Raw genomic sequence first — 13,707 nt, forward strand, 5'->3', positions numbered from 1 at the left:
TGAGGGACATATGGATTCTACTCAGTATCAGCAGATTCTGGAGACCAATGTCCAGGAATCAGTGACAAAGCTGAAGCTGCGCCGGGGCTGGATCTTTCAACAAGACAACGACCTGAAACACTGCTCAAAATCCACTAAGGCTTTCATGCAAAGGAACAAGTACAACGTTCTGGAACGGCCATCTCAGTCCCAGACCTTAATATTGTTGAAAATCTGTGGTGTGAGTTAAAGAGAGCTGTCCATGCTCGGAAGCCATCAAACCCAAAATACCTTCAACCACAATCTAGACTCTCATTGGAATCTACAGGAAGCGTTTAGAGGCTGTAATTTCTGCAAAAGGTGGATCTGCTAAATATTGATTTTCTTTCTTTTTTTGTGGTGCCCAAATTTATGCACCTGCCTGATTTTGTTTAACAATTATTGCACACTTTCTGTACATCCAATAAACTTCATTTCACTTCTCAAATATCACTGTGTGCACTGAAAAAAATATGTTGTTGGATTTACTTAATTCAATGGTGGACATTTGTTGCACACAGATGTTTTGCTTTGGCAGCAACTTAAACAATTGAGTTAAATTAACACAATTTATTCATGTTCAATAAACCTGTGCAATTTGTGTTGATAAAATGTGACTTAAACATGTTTTGATGAAGTAATTTGAGCTCTTGAAATATTTTAATCCTTCACAATTTTCTCACTTTATCCCAACACCATTCAATAACTTTTACCCAATACTACTTGGTCACTTAAATACTACATGTTATCTTCAAATTACATTTTGCTATTATATTCTAGTATCAAATACACAATTTTCAAATGGAGGCCTTATAACAGATTATATTGTTCTCTTCCAAGATGGTTGCTGGCATCCACCAGTAAGCTTTCAAAACAAAATGTCTAATTTCACTGCATTGACAGTAGGTAAAGAATTAAACTGACATTACTCCACTACTGAATCTATATAAACCAACAGTTAAATAATGTCAGTTCTTCCGTGTTCTCTGGAATCAATCACAGCAAAGAAATTGGACTGTTTCTTTTGAAAAATGTTGGGAAAGAACAATACAAAACATTCTATTTAAGGCCTCTGACGTCAAGATTCAATTAAACAACAATTATAACTAAACAATTTGAGGTAATGTTAGTTTCCATTAACATTAAATTAGGTTACTGAATTGGCAAACACCTTCCTATTAACATTACCCATTTTACCCCAATAACTAAAGAAATTAGCACTTGCAGGTCAAAACCTTTATTCAAGAGATGCAAAAATAACATTGATACAGTGACTGTCAAAAATTACGGCACTGATCATACTGTGACATCTTAGTTCAAAACAGCAAGCTTAGAAATATTCAACGTTCTTTACTTCAACTGAATGAAACTGAAAATACCATTTCACACGGCCCATATGGGATATTTAGACTGCATAACTGTTCATGCTACATCTCTTCACTAGTAAAAGAAAGAAAAAATACAAAGAGAAATTTAAAAATGCTGCCAAACAGACAGAGAACTTGTACAGAGCAAAAGGAAAAACAAACAACAACAACAAAAACAGCTTGTCCTCATGGCAGTTGCAGTGTATATAAAAATGAACCCTGCGATCTGTTCCTGGAATTGAGCTTCAAAATGCAGCAGAACAAGTGTGAGATTTAAATGTCTTCTCACCTAGAGCTGGTCACCTCACATGCATAACAGTGAGCTTCGTTGCAGGAGCAGTTTTGTCTTAGTTGTGAGCTTTTCTTGAGAGCTGAGTTGCTTCCAACTCCATTACCACCCTTTGAATCACCTCAAAAGTGTAGCAGAGTTGTGATGGGTAACTCATGTTGAAGGAATAAAAAAGGTCCAAACAGCATGGCTACTGCAAAGGTCACGTTATCCAGATCTTGAAGAACTACTATACCCTCGATGATGATGCCAACGTCAGAAAAGTCATTGCCTGGTGCATCCTCTGGAGACAGATGTTCATTGTGGTTTTCTCAATCTGTGCAGTGGCCTCAGTCAAGTCCTGGTTAAACACAAAACATTTCTTTAAGATTCCTTTTTAAACTCATCTCTTTTGAATCTACCAGTTCTAATGTTAGAGTAATTTAAACCAATGCAAGCAACATAGTAAATAGCTATAGCCAAAGAGTGGCCTGCCATGCTGCCATTCATGGTCTAACAGAGTTTCTAAGAGAGGGTGAAAAACATAATAATTTCAAATGCTTTACATTAGTTTTTCTTAGAAAGACACCGGCCCATCAGAAATCCAGGTTTTGTCACTCAGAAGATGTTAGAATTTAGACTTTCAGCCCCACAATTTGGTTAGCTGTTGGTCTTTTTTTTTTTCAAACAAAAGCTAATGTAAATATTGGTGGGATTTTCCTTTGTTCACTAGAATGACAAATTTAAAGTTTTTTCACACTGATGTGACCCCTAATACAGGGGTGGGGCCTCAAGGGCCGGCGGCTGAGTTCACTACCAGGCCTCATGTGAACTTCAAATTATTAAAGAGGACTACTGGTCCTAACTGGTCCAATGAGGATCAAGTGGATAACTAAATGCATTTTAAAATGTTGCAAAGCCACAATCTACTCATAAAACACTCACCATGAACTCCTGCACCAAGATGTTGCAATTGTCTTTCACACAGATGCGGAGCACTTTGATGAGACTCCCTTTGAGCATTAATGTCATCCTAAAGTATTATAACAAAGAAAACAGAGATTTGTGAACTTTTCAGTAGCACAGAAGAAAATGATCCCAGACCAAAACTTAAACCAGTCAACATGCAACACCAGCATCTACAAAGCAATATCAAAAGTTCCTGTTTGACATCAACTTTATGGATATATAGTTTCCAGAACATTTATTTTTTTAAAAAGATCAATTTTTCTCAGTGGGCCAGTAAATGCATGACGAAAATTATGGCATCCTTTCGGTGGAATCAGTACTCACAGGTAATAGTTGACTGTTTCAATGGATGCAGCATAAAAATCTTTTACTGACCTAATGCAATACATATACACTTTGTAGTTAAAGAATTTTAAAGTTCTTACTGTCATTATGGCAGCTACATCCTTTAGCTTTGTGCCCTGTTCCCCCGATCACTTTGCAAACACTTTCAGCAGACTGTCAGAGATAAACTCAGCTCCGTCAGAAACCTGTAAAGGCATGGTTGGGATGCACTGGAATGCTGCATTTCATCTGAAATGACATAAAATTATTTTGAAATAACAGCAGGCACTGTGCTTGGTTAATAATCAGTAATGTTTTGTTGAATAAAAACTGTGTTTCCAGATCTTATGGGATTAAAAAAATCCAAAGATGTTTATTTCTGATTTGCAACCCAAGAACCCACAAGTTACAACCTCATTTCAGTTCAAGTGTGCATTAATGTGAGTCCAGTAATCACCTTTCTGACAATACATACAGGTATAAGTCAAACCTATGGCAGATTTTGGATTTCTCAGTTGTATTAATAGGGTGGTCTATTTGAGTATGCATGCACCTAATAATTATAAAAAACCTATTATAATTAAGTTACAGAAACCTTAAGCGAAAATAGAATATACTTTCTTACCATAACACCTTGAACCCACAATCCATCAGCTGACTCCTGGTGAAATGCAGAATAGAGGTCGTCTCTCAATGTGCATCAACAAAAACAAAAACAAAAACAAAAGGACAGCAGGTGAGGGCAGGAGGGGTAGGGATGTAAGCTAGCATAATGCCGCTGATGATATTAGCTAAAGCTGTTCAATGTCCAAAATCTCACTAACACCACAGTGCAGTAAATACACAATGTAACTGAAGAGTCAGTTGACAAATCTATTCACACAGAAAACCAAATTATGTTATGAGCGCCTCGTAATTAGGTTTAATGTGATATTACGGCTCTTGTGCCAAAGACAAATTCAAATGAAAAAGCGCCAATTCTTTGATAACAGATAAAACAGCAAATAAGCTAACGGCTCTTTTTTAGCATGTTACATGGCGGCACTTTAGACGTTTAACTACATTTGGCTGAAATATGGTAAATATTAATTCAAAAAATCAAGACATACCAAAAAACGTAGAGTTGGCTGCTCGACTTGACTGAGATGGATGCATTTTTTAAACCACGATCCAAAGCCCGCGAGATGAAATCACACGTGGTTTCACGAGATTTAACGTTGCTATCTTATTGACTTACTTCACCTGAACATGATATAAACAATTTAATACACCCTTTCTGCATATCATGTAGTTTTTACACTATATAGTTACATTTATCTTTAAAACATGAGGCAATTGTGTTAAATACATGCAAGATGCTTACATAAATCCAAGAGATGGCCAGTCCCTTTTTTTCAGTGTGTGTCTCGTATATGATATATTTAACTGACATTTTATTTTTTATTGTAACAACCAACGATTTATTCAGGAAAATAATGACTATTAACAAGGATGCCCAAACTTTTGCATCCCACTGTATAAGCACACAGGGAGAAACACGGGACACGGTGAGCAGAGAAACGTAGGTAACACAGATGGACCAACAGCCTGTTTGGTGCCCTGGGCGAACATTTTCGCGTATATGTGTGTGATAGAATTTAGAAAACACATCGGTGCAAATTATAAGTCTATATCATAATGTCTTCAGTTTTTGTGTTTGTTGTAGGCCTGTCAATGTTAATGCGTTAACGCTGTCATCATGATTATCGCGAATAAAATTTGTAATGCAATCAACCCATCTGGAGCGCAGAATGGACAAACTTTGGACAAACAGCCTGAAATGCTTTGACAGAAACATTTCAGGGATTTTGAGTAATTCTGCGCCACAGATGGATTAATTGCGTTAAAATTTTTAATCGCGTTAATTGTGATGACAGCGTAAAACGTTGACAGCCCTAGTTTGTTGGTTTGTTTTTGTGTAGTTTTGTTTTTCGAGCTGGTTATTAGGTGCCACTCCGTTTATGCTCAGCCATTGTTGTGAGTGCGCATGCCAGGGGCTGCGACACATTTATTCAGCCGTATTTCGCACATGACTATGAAAGGCGTAAGGGGAAGTAGTTCCTTACAATCCAGATGATCCGAATGAGTTTCTTTCCACTGTGTTCCTGTTAATGATAAACTACAAATTTACCCCAAAGTACTAAAATATCGATATTTTAATATGAGAATCAATTCTAGAACATAAATTACTGGTATCAGAAGAATCGATACTTCAGTATCGATCTGCACACCACTACCAGTCGCCCATCTCAAAAACCACTACTGACTGGAGAACACACACTAATATACACAAAGGGAAATGAGGAAACCGCACACAGGAGGGAGACACAGCTGAACCTAATAGGCAAAACTGAACACACTGACATAAGACAAAGACCTTCACAATAAAACAGGAAACTCAAAAAACACATGCAAAGACACAGACTAAGAGACACGGGCTTTACACAAAGACCTGACTGAACTGGAACAGAGGGAGCATGGGAACCAAAACCTAGGAACGAGAAATCATAACAAAAGACATAACCAGAATAACCTAAAGCATAAGATAATAATAATTAAAACAAAACATTGGGTCAAATGACCCAGGACCATGACATTTAGTGAGGTTAGGTTAAATGGTCATTCTAGATTAGGTGTTTCATTTTTTTTTTTTTTTTTTTTATTTATTTCACACTTGGTACTACAAATCAAACAAAACAACCACATCTTCTGTCAACAAAACACAACAACCATGTGTGAAAAGGAGCAGGAAGAAGAAAATATTCTTATTAAACCCTGCCCCCTATCTACCATCGAACTTATATCACCGGTGGGCACCAAAAATCAGGAACAAACTAATATTGACATTTCTCTCCGGTCGAATCCCAAACCAACATCACATTCATTCGCATTCTTCATACTGAGTTATCGTTTTAAACATATAACACTTTTTAAAACATTGTAAATTTATACAATTCTTTAAATTATAATGAAGTGAATTCCACAGTCTTATACCCCTAACCGTTGTGCTCATTAATCTTTGTGTAGTCCTGGCTAACTGATGTTTAAAATAAAATTTCCTTCTATTCTCTTCTCCCCTTGAACACATCAAAAATACTCTTTGTAACTTAAAAGGCAAAATATTATTTTTAGCCTTAAACATAATTAATAATGTCCGTAATTTCACTAAATCTCCTAATTTTAATAATTTTGATTCTATAAATAATTTGTTTGTATGTTCTCTATATTTAACATTATGAATTATTCGTATAACTTTCTTCTGTAATAGGTTTAAAGGTTTTATGGTATTCTCATATGTATTCCCCCAAACTTCAACACAATAGTTGATATATGAAAAAAACAAAGAAAAATATAAAATACGCATTGTTTTATAATTTAATAAATCTCTTATACTACCCAAAATATAAATACTTTTGACCATTTTCTTTCTAATATGTTCAATATGAGATTTCCATGTCAAATTCTCATCCACTATTACACCCAAAAAACGAAATTCAGTAACTCTTTCAATCAATTCTTCCTCTATAAACATAATGACTTTATCCTCCTTTACACGATTGCCAAATATCATATATTTCGTTTTTGTCAGATTCAAAGATAATTTATTTACATCAAACCATTTTTTTATTCTTAACATCTCAGAAGTCATAATTTCAACCAAGTCTTTCAAATTCTCTCCAGAGCAATAAAAATTTGTGTCATCTGCAAATAAAATCGAATTTAACCTTTTAGATACGTCACAAATATCATTAATATATAAATTAAAGAGTTTAGGTCCCAAAATAGAACCTTGAGGAACACCACATACAATCTTCAATCTTTCAGAAGTATTGCCAAAATAATAAACATATTGCAACCTATTCTCTAAATAACTCATTAACCAATTCAATGCTACTCCTCTCACTCCATAGTTATACAATTTAGAAATCAAAATAGAATGTTGTATCGTATCAAAAGCTTTTTTTAAATCAACAAATACTCCCACTGTGTATTTATTATTATGTGTTGCAGATGAAATATCTTCAATAAAAGTCAACAACGCTAATGCCGTTGACCTATTTTTACGAAATCCAAATTGGTTTTCATGTATTAGTTGATATTTTTCAATAAAACTATCAAGTCTTTGTGCAAAGAGTTTTTCTAGCAATTTTGAAAACTGTGATAAAAGAGACACTGGCCTATAATTGTTAAAACTATGCTTATCTCCTGATTTATATAATGGTATTACTTTTGCCACTTTCATTCTGTCAGGGAATACTCCTGACTGTAGCGAAAGATTAAAGATATAACAAAGAGGAGTACTTATACAATCTATTGTCTTTTTAATTATGACCATGTCTATACCATCACAATCAGTAGATTTTTTATTTTTACAATTTTTTACGATTGCTACTATTTCTTTTATGATAGTATCGGCTAAGAATATGGAATTAACCATTCTATTATCACCTATCCAGGCTTCCTCATCTCCTGGATCATCATTTTTCCTGATTAGATTTGCTAAAGTAGGTCCAACATTTACAAAAAAAGAATTGAATTCGTTTGCTACTTCGGTCTTATCTTTAACAACTTGATTATTATTAATAAAATAATTAGGCCGAACTATGGGTGTGTTCTTATTACCCAATACCTCTTTAAAAATATTCCAAATGCCCTTAATATTATTTTTGTTTTCCTGAAAAACTTTATTATAGTAATCTTTCTTAGCTTTCCTCAATATTAATACCAACTTATTTTTATATAGTTTATATTTCATTTCCGCATTTTTAGTTCTATATATTATATACTCCCTATATAAATTATTTTTCTTTTTACACGCATTTGCAAGACCCTTAGTTATCCAAGGTTTCATATTTATATTCTTTTTCTTATGCTTAAATGATATCAATGGACAATGTTTATCATACAAGGCCAAATATATATTTAGAAATACTCCGTATGCAATGTTGACCTCATTAACATAAACCTCCTTCCAGTCCGTTTCCATGAGATCTTGTCTAAACCTATTAATTGCTTCATCATTTCTTAACCTTCTATAACTCACAAAACTAGCTTCTTTCTTTCTTTTCATATTTAAATCGAAAATAAAAAAGACTGGTAGATGATCGCTTATATCATTTATGATGAGGCCACTTTCAATATTATTCTCCAAACTATTAATAAAAATATGATCAATTAGTGTTTCTGATTTATCCGTTATTCTACTCGGCTTTATAATTAAAGGATAAAATCCTTTACCATATAATAATTCAAAAAAATCTGACGAAGCCTTATCATTTGTCACTTTACAAAGATCAATATTGTAATCACCACACAAACATACAGTCTTATTTCCCTTAACCTTACTCAATAAATTTTCTACTGCTTCTGTAAATAACTCAATCTGTGATCCCGGTTTCCTATATATACACGTTACAATTATATTACTTCTCTTTTCTATATCCAATTCTACTGTCACAGACTCCATTAAATCATCCATAACAACAGACATACATTCAACTTTTTTACATTTCAAATCACAATTAACGAAAAGTGCCACCCCTCCTGCCTTTGTCTTAATTCTATTCACAAAGTACAAATCGTATCCTTCAATACAAAAATTACAACCCTTATTCTCATCTAACCATGTTTCAGACAGAGCAATTATTTGAAACTTGCCTCTCAGACTATACAGAAAATCTTCAATCGAAGCAAAACTTCTATAAAGACTTCTGCAGTTAATATGAATTAAAGAAAATGTATTGGCTATATCAACCTTATCCCTGAATTGCTCCTCTGTAAAATAATCACATGTGACATTAATTGTATTAAGCACATTCCTTTCAGGGTCAATACCTACTTCAAAATCATATGATTTATAATCTGTGTCGTCAAACATAATGCATAAATTATTCTAGCGCTATCTATTACCTCATAAGAAAGAGAAGGAAACAAAAAAAGAGAAAAGAAGGAAAAGAAAAAAAAAAAACTGAAAAAGGAAGAAAAGATCCTAAGCAATCTCACATTCATTTATCAACATATTTTAAAGTCCGTTGATCTTGTTATCTTCCATATCCAATTTTACAATTTCCTTTTGTCCTTTTCCTCCCGAGGTAGCATTTGACCTTGCCAAAAATAAACTAATTATAGCCATAATTGGTCGCAACCATTTGTCTATCTTAATCATATTATCACGTATAATTGTCCAATTCCTCAAGTTCCTTAATCGTTACAACCTTGGCTTCTTCTGGTGTTCCATTCAGTTTAATCATCACTTTGCAATTCCTGGTCCAGGTTGCTTGAATCTTTTTCTCCTTCCGTAAAATACGAGCTTGTCTTGCAATATCTGCATTTCTTTTTGTAAGATGTTCATTCAGATATACTCCACTTCCTTTCAAAAGGCTGGACCGTCTCAGCAATTCTACTTTGTGTTTTCGATTAACAAATCTCACTACAATTGCTGGAGGAGCATTTTTGTGCCTTCTAGGAAGAGTATAGCATGCAGATATATTGTTACTATGCAGGGGAAGATTTTTACTCGAAAAGAATTCCACAACCTGCCGTTCCAACGATTGTAGCTCCTCCATCGGGGGCACGTCCTCTCCTCGTTTTGCACCAGTCCCAGATTCGGTAACTCTCGCATATGTTCTGTGTTTAGTTTCCAGACCTGTAATGACCATTTCCTCGAGTCGAGCCTGCTGTTCTAGGTCGTCCACCTTCCTTTCCAAAAAATGGATTGTCTTATCTTTCTCCTTGACCAGATCTTTTAGTTCTTTGATTTGCTCCATCATCGACATTAATATTCCTTGTTGCTTATTTACTTTTTCAATTTCCGACGTCAACGAATTAAGTGAATGCTTAATCTCTTCCAGATCTTCTTCGACTTTCTTCATCTTTGCCATTTTGTCTCTCTTTGATGTCAATTATTAGTACCTTTGTTTGCCCAAACAAAATCTATAGCCAGAATTATTTGGAATTTTTTCTTATCACCAAACATTACGGCACCACCGCAAGGACGCCAATCCGGCTGTAATCACTCTGGTGTGAGTCCGTAGGTGTGAATGTGAGTACAAATGGTTGTCTGTCTCTAAGTGTTAGCCCACAGGTGACCTGTCCAGGATGTAGCCTGCCTCTTACGCTACAGGCTCCAGCTTATTAATACTTATTATTAAGTACTTCAAATAGTGTAGTGGTTAATACATTAAAAACTGTAAGGCTGCACATTTAATTCCAGCTGGAGATATTAGCTTTTAATAGTAATAAAATTCTGGAGCTTACCACCAGCACATTGTTATTATCCATCATTAAGATGGTATATTTCCTTCTGTGTAGCCCATGCAGATATCTGAGGACCTTATGTTGGGTTATTTGGCAGACTGGAGGTGATCGACACTTTTCTCTTTTCTCTTTATATCTCTGTATTTGCAGCGCATGCAGTTCTGCAAGGAGGTGCAGAAATTACTGTTAATATGGCCGGGATAGTGGAGATGATCGACACCTTTGATCGGCCCGGTAAAGCTTTTGCTGCTGGTACCTACGCAGGAGCAGATGCATTTGCAGATGGATTTGAGGACAAACCTGGAAAGCGTGTTCCAAAGGCAGGAGTGTATGCTGCTGCAGGAGTGGGCTACGCTCGTGCTGAATGGAGCGTTTTTGACGCGGAAGCCAAAGGTCCAAATGCCAGTGCAGGAGCCGGAGCTTCTCTATCTTCTCTCAGTGCACGAGCTTTTGCCAGAGCAGAAGTAGCCAGTGCTTCAGCCTCTGCTGGTCCATTGAAAGCTAAAGTCGGCCTGGCAGTAGATACAGGAGTTGGAATTGGTGCCAGTGGTCTAGAAGCACAAGTTCTAGGAACTGGTTTCACTATTGGCCCTAGAGTGAAGATTTCCCTGTTAGGCAACAGTTTTGAACTTAACCTTGTATAGATGTCGGCTTTATACCAAGAAACCATCATCTATTTATGGCTTCTTGGTGAAACTGATTACTAACTAATAAATAAATAAAATAACTAATTATTTATTAGTTCTTTTAGTTATTTTAAACAATCTGTTGGGTAATGAACTTACAATGAAATTCAGAATCCACTTTAAAACTCTGTTATTAACATATTAAGTTAGATTACAGGTCCCTGCTTATATATCACAGCTTCTGAGACCTTATCAATGAAGCTGGCATCTCCAGTTCTCTAACCAGGGTTTCCTAACTTTGCCTCGCACTGATTTTAAAAGCAGGGCTGATGGTGCTTTTGAGGTTGGTGCGCCCAAGCTGCTTACTGCTGAAAACACATTTTTATTCATTAGCTTTTCTTTAATGTTCACCTTACAGCCATAGTTGGCAACTATTTGCAGGTATGTGTGTTTGTTGGAATGAATGTCTGAATGCTACGGTTGATTATGTGTCTGTAAATTTGAACATGTTTACATAGCTTCAGTCTGTGGCTTTTGTTTTAATTCAATCTTTTGCTTCAATCTGTTTTGAAAAGTGCTATACAAGAGTATACAAATAAAGGTATTATTATTGTTACTACTACTATTATTGTTATTATTATTGTTGTTGTTGTTGTTATGGCAAAAAATTATAATCATGACTACTTTAGTCAGTATTGTAAATATTTTTCCTAATTATTCAGAAAATAAAAATAATGCCATTGCTGGAGTTGTGTTTTTGCAGGAAGTTGCTGTTGTTGAAAAACATGCAAAAAAAAAAAATTAGAACAAAAAAGAGAAAAAAATAAATAAATGATGAGGTGGTGCAGGACGCAAGTTCATCCACTAGGTACAGTTTGGCACTTTTTCACCTGTAAATCTTGTGAATAGGATGAGCAACTGTAAGAGCTTGTCACCACTGTAGGATTTTGAAGGCATAGATGAGGCTGAATAGATGCCTGGGTGGCAGTAGACTCTCCTCATGTCTTAGATCTAAGGAGAGAGGATTTGAGGCAACATGTAGTTAGTAGAATGAGACATCCTTACCTCACAGCCTCATTTTGATTGAGTGATTGATGACAATTGAATACACTGTGCAACAGAGCTACATCATAAATAATTTCGTTTAATTAATTGTCCTCCTTTCTTCTATGGTTTGTATATTTGACCTGTGTGCCTCTTTTATATGTTGAAATCACTTCTAACGGATACACCTGTGTGTCATCCAGCAGGCTTCTATTCATCACATACACTTTAAGAAGAAAGACATCTATCAACATGGCTTTCTGAGATCAGATTCTGGGTCACAGACAGGAAGACAGGACACAGGAAGGCACAAATTATAGAAATTAAAAATGAATTAGGTTTAGCTTGGGATGAGAAACAGAAATCCAACAGCTAGCTCTCCCAGGCTAACAAGCACCTTGTATGCAAACAATGGATACAGTCTCTGTGATGTCACCTACTGGTTGTGTTGCACTGTATTGCGTTGTGTTAGTTGGCTAACTCTATCCAGACATTTGTTGGTCAAAGTGGCCACACGTGTCTAGCAAGCTGGTGCTCTTTGGTGGTGGAGGAGGGAAAATATCCACAAAGGCCCAAACACTCTTTTAAAATATTTGTTTATTCTCACCCACTGTACATAAATCTGAAGAAAAGTTGTGTATTATTTTACTACAGCAGTTCTCACAGTGAAATTCCAGGACTAATCAGCTTTCATTCAGGGTAAAGCTGAAGTCAGAAAATAGGCAAAAACAATTTCAAAGTATACTTCTTTACTTAACTCAAATAACTATAGTTTATTAAGGATTCTAAATAAAAGAGATTCACTTTGATTAACCTTTAGTTCTGACTTAGATATCTGTGGAAACAAATTAACCTTTTTATGTTGATAGATTTGAGCTGGGCATCAGTGATATTTTGCGCAGTTTTCACCTCTCGCTATGAACACTTGCTGTCAGCTGCACACAGTGATAAGCTGGTTTAATGTTGTGACTGACTTTTGTAATACCATGGCCATAAAGGCTGCCACAAGCACAGTCAAAAGTTTCACAAGGTGTGCAAACAAATTGACAAAATGACATGTAGATGCAGGGTTTGTGTTCTTTGTTCCCCTTCAAATCTTAGTGTAACAGATGCATGCCAGAACCGACCACATATTCACACTTTCGAACACTTTATTTGCTGTCTCTTGTAACGTGCGGTGGAGATGAAGTGACAAGTGTCAATGCAGTTTATTTCCAAATCATTAAGCCCATTCCCATATCCGGATCTGGCCCACACATGGGCCAGCACAAGGCCAGTTGCAGACACACTGGTGGTCCTGTCCTGGCGCATGTGTGGATTACCTCTGGCAAACCTGATCTGGGCCACCAAAGGGCCATCATTCTTTGCGGTATGTGGGCCATGTGTAAGTTTTGTGCAGCCACATGGCCAGTTGCAGACACACTGCTGGCCCTGTGCTGGCCCAGAACAGTTTCAGCTCTGGCCCCAGATGTCAGCCTAATGTGTACCTTAATCAAGCCATGTAATAACAACATGTGCATAATAGTGCAAACGTAACATGACAAAACTCTGTTCAGACAGTGAATTAACTTATTCTTATATAGGGCTTTTGTACTCTCCCATATTACTCAATATGCTCTATACAACATTCAGCCAATTTCTCTACACTGAATGCCCCCTAACTACATTCATACACATTCACACTTGACATGGTGGAATCAGGGATTGAACCACTAACCTTCCGATCCATAGGTGACCTGCTCTACCTCCTGAGACACAGCCCCCCAGTGGTAAACATGAGTAAGCCCTCACTAGG

At 36.0% G+C, this 13,707-nt stretch overlaps 1 long non-coding RNA gene across 2 annotated transcripts; it reads right to left on the reverse strand.

Annotated features, from left to right (window-relative positions):
• Positions 1-1,876: 1,876 nt before the first annotated feature.
• Positions 1,877-3,844, reverse strand: LOC145422862 (uncharacterized). Of its 2 annotated transcripts, XR_013904072.1 has the most exons (4): positions 3,572-3,844; positions 3,048-3,195; positions 2,599-2,686; positions 1,877-2,014 (listed from the first exon to the last, which is right to left on the reverse strand). It is a non-coding gene; the product is annotated as an uncharacterized LOC145422862 (long non-coding RNA). The 2 variants fall into 2 exon arrangements; XR_013904071.1 differs by lacking the exons at positions 3,048-3,195; positions 3,572-3,844 and having other exon boundaries at positions 2,599-3,036.
• Between the last annotated feature and the right edge of the window lie 9,863 nt (positions 3,845-13,707).

This window comes from Astatotilapia calliptera, chromosome 20 (genome assembly GCF_964374335.1).
Source record: "Astatotilapia calliptera chromosome 20, fAstCal68.1, whole genome shotgun sequence".
Lineage (NCBI taxonomy): Eukaryota > Metazoa > Chordata > Actinopteri > Cichliformes > Cichlidae > Astatotilapia > Astatotilapia calliptera.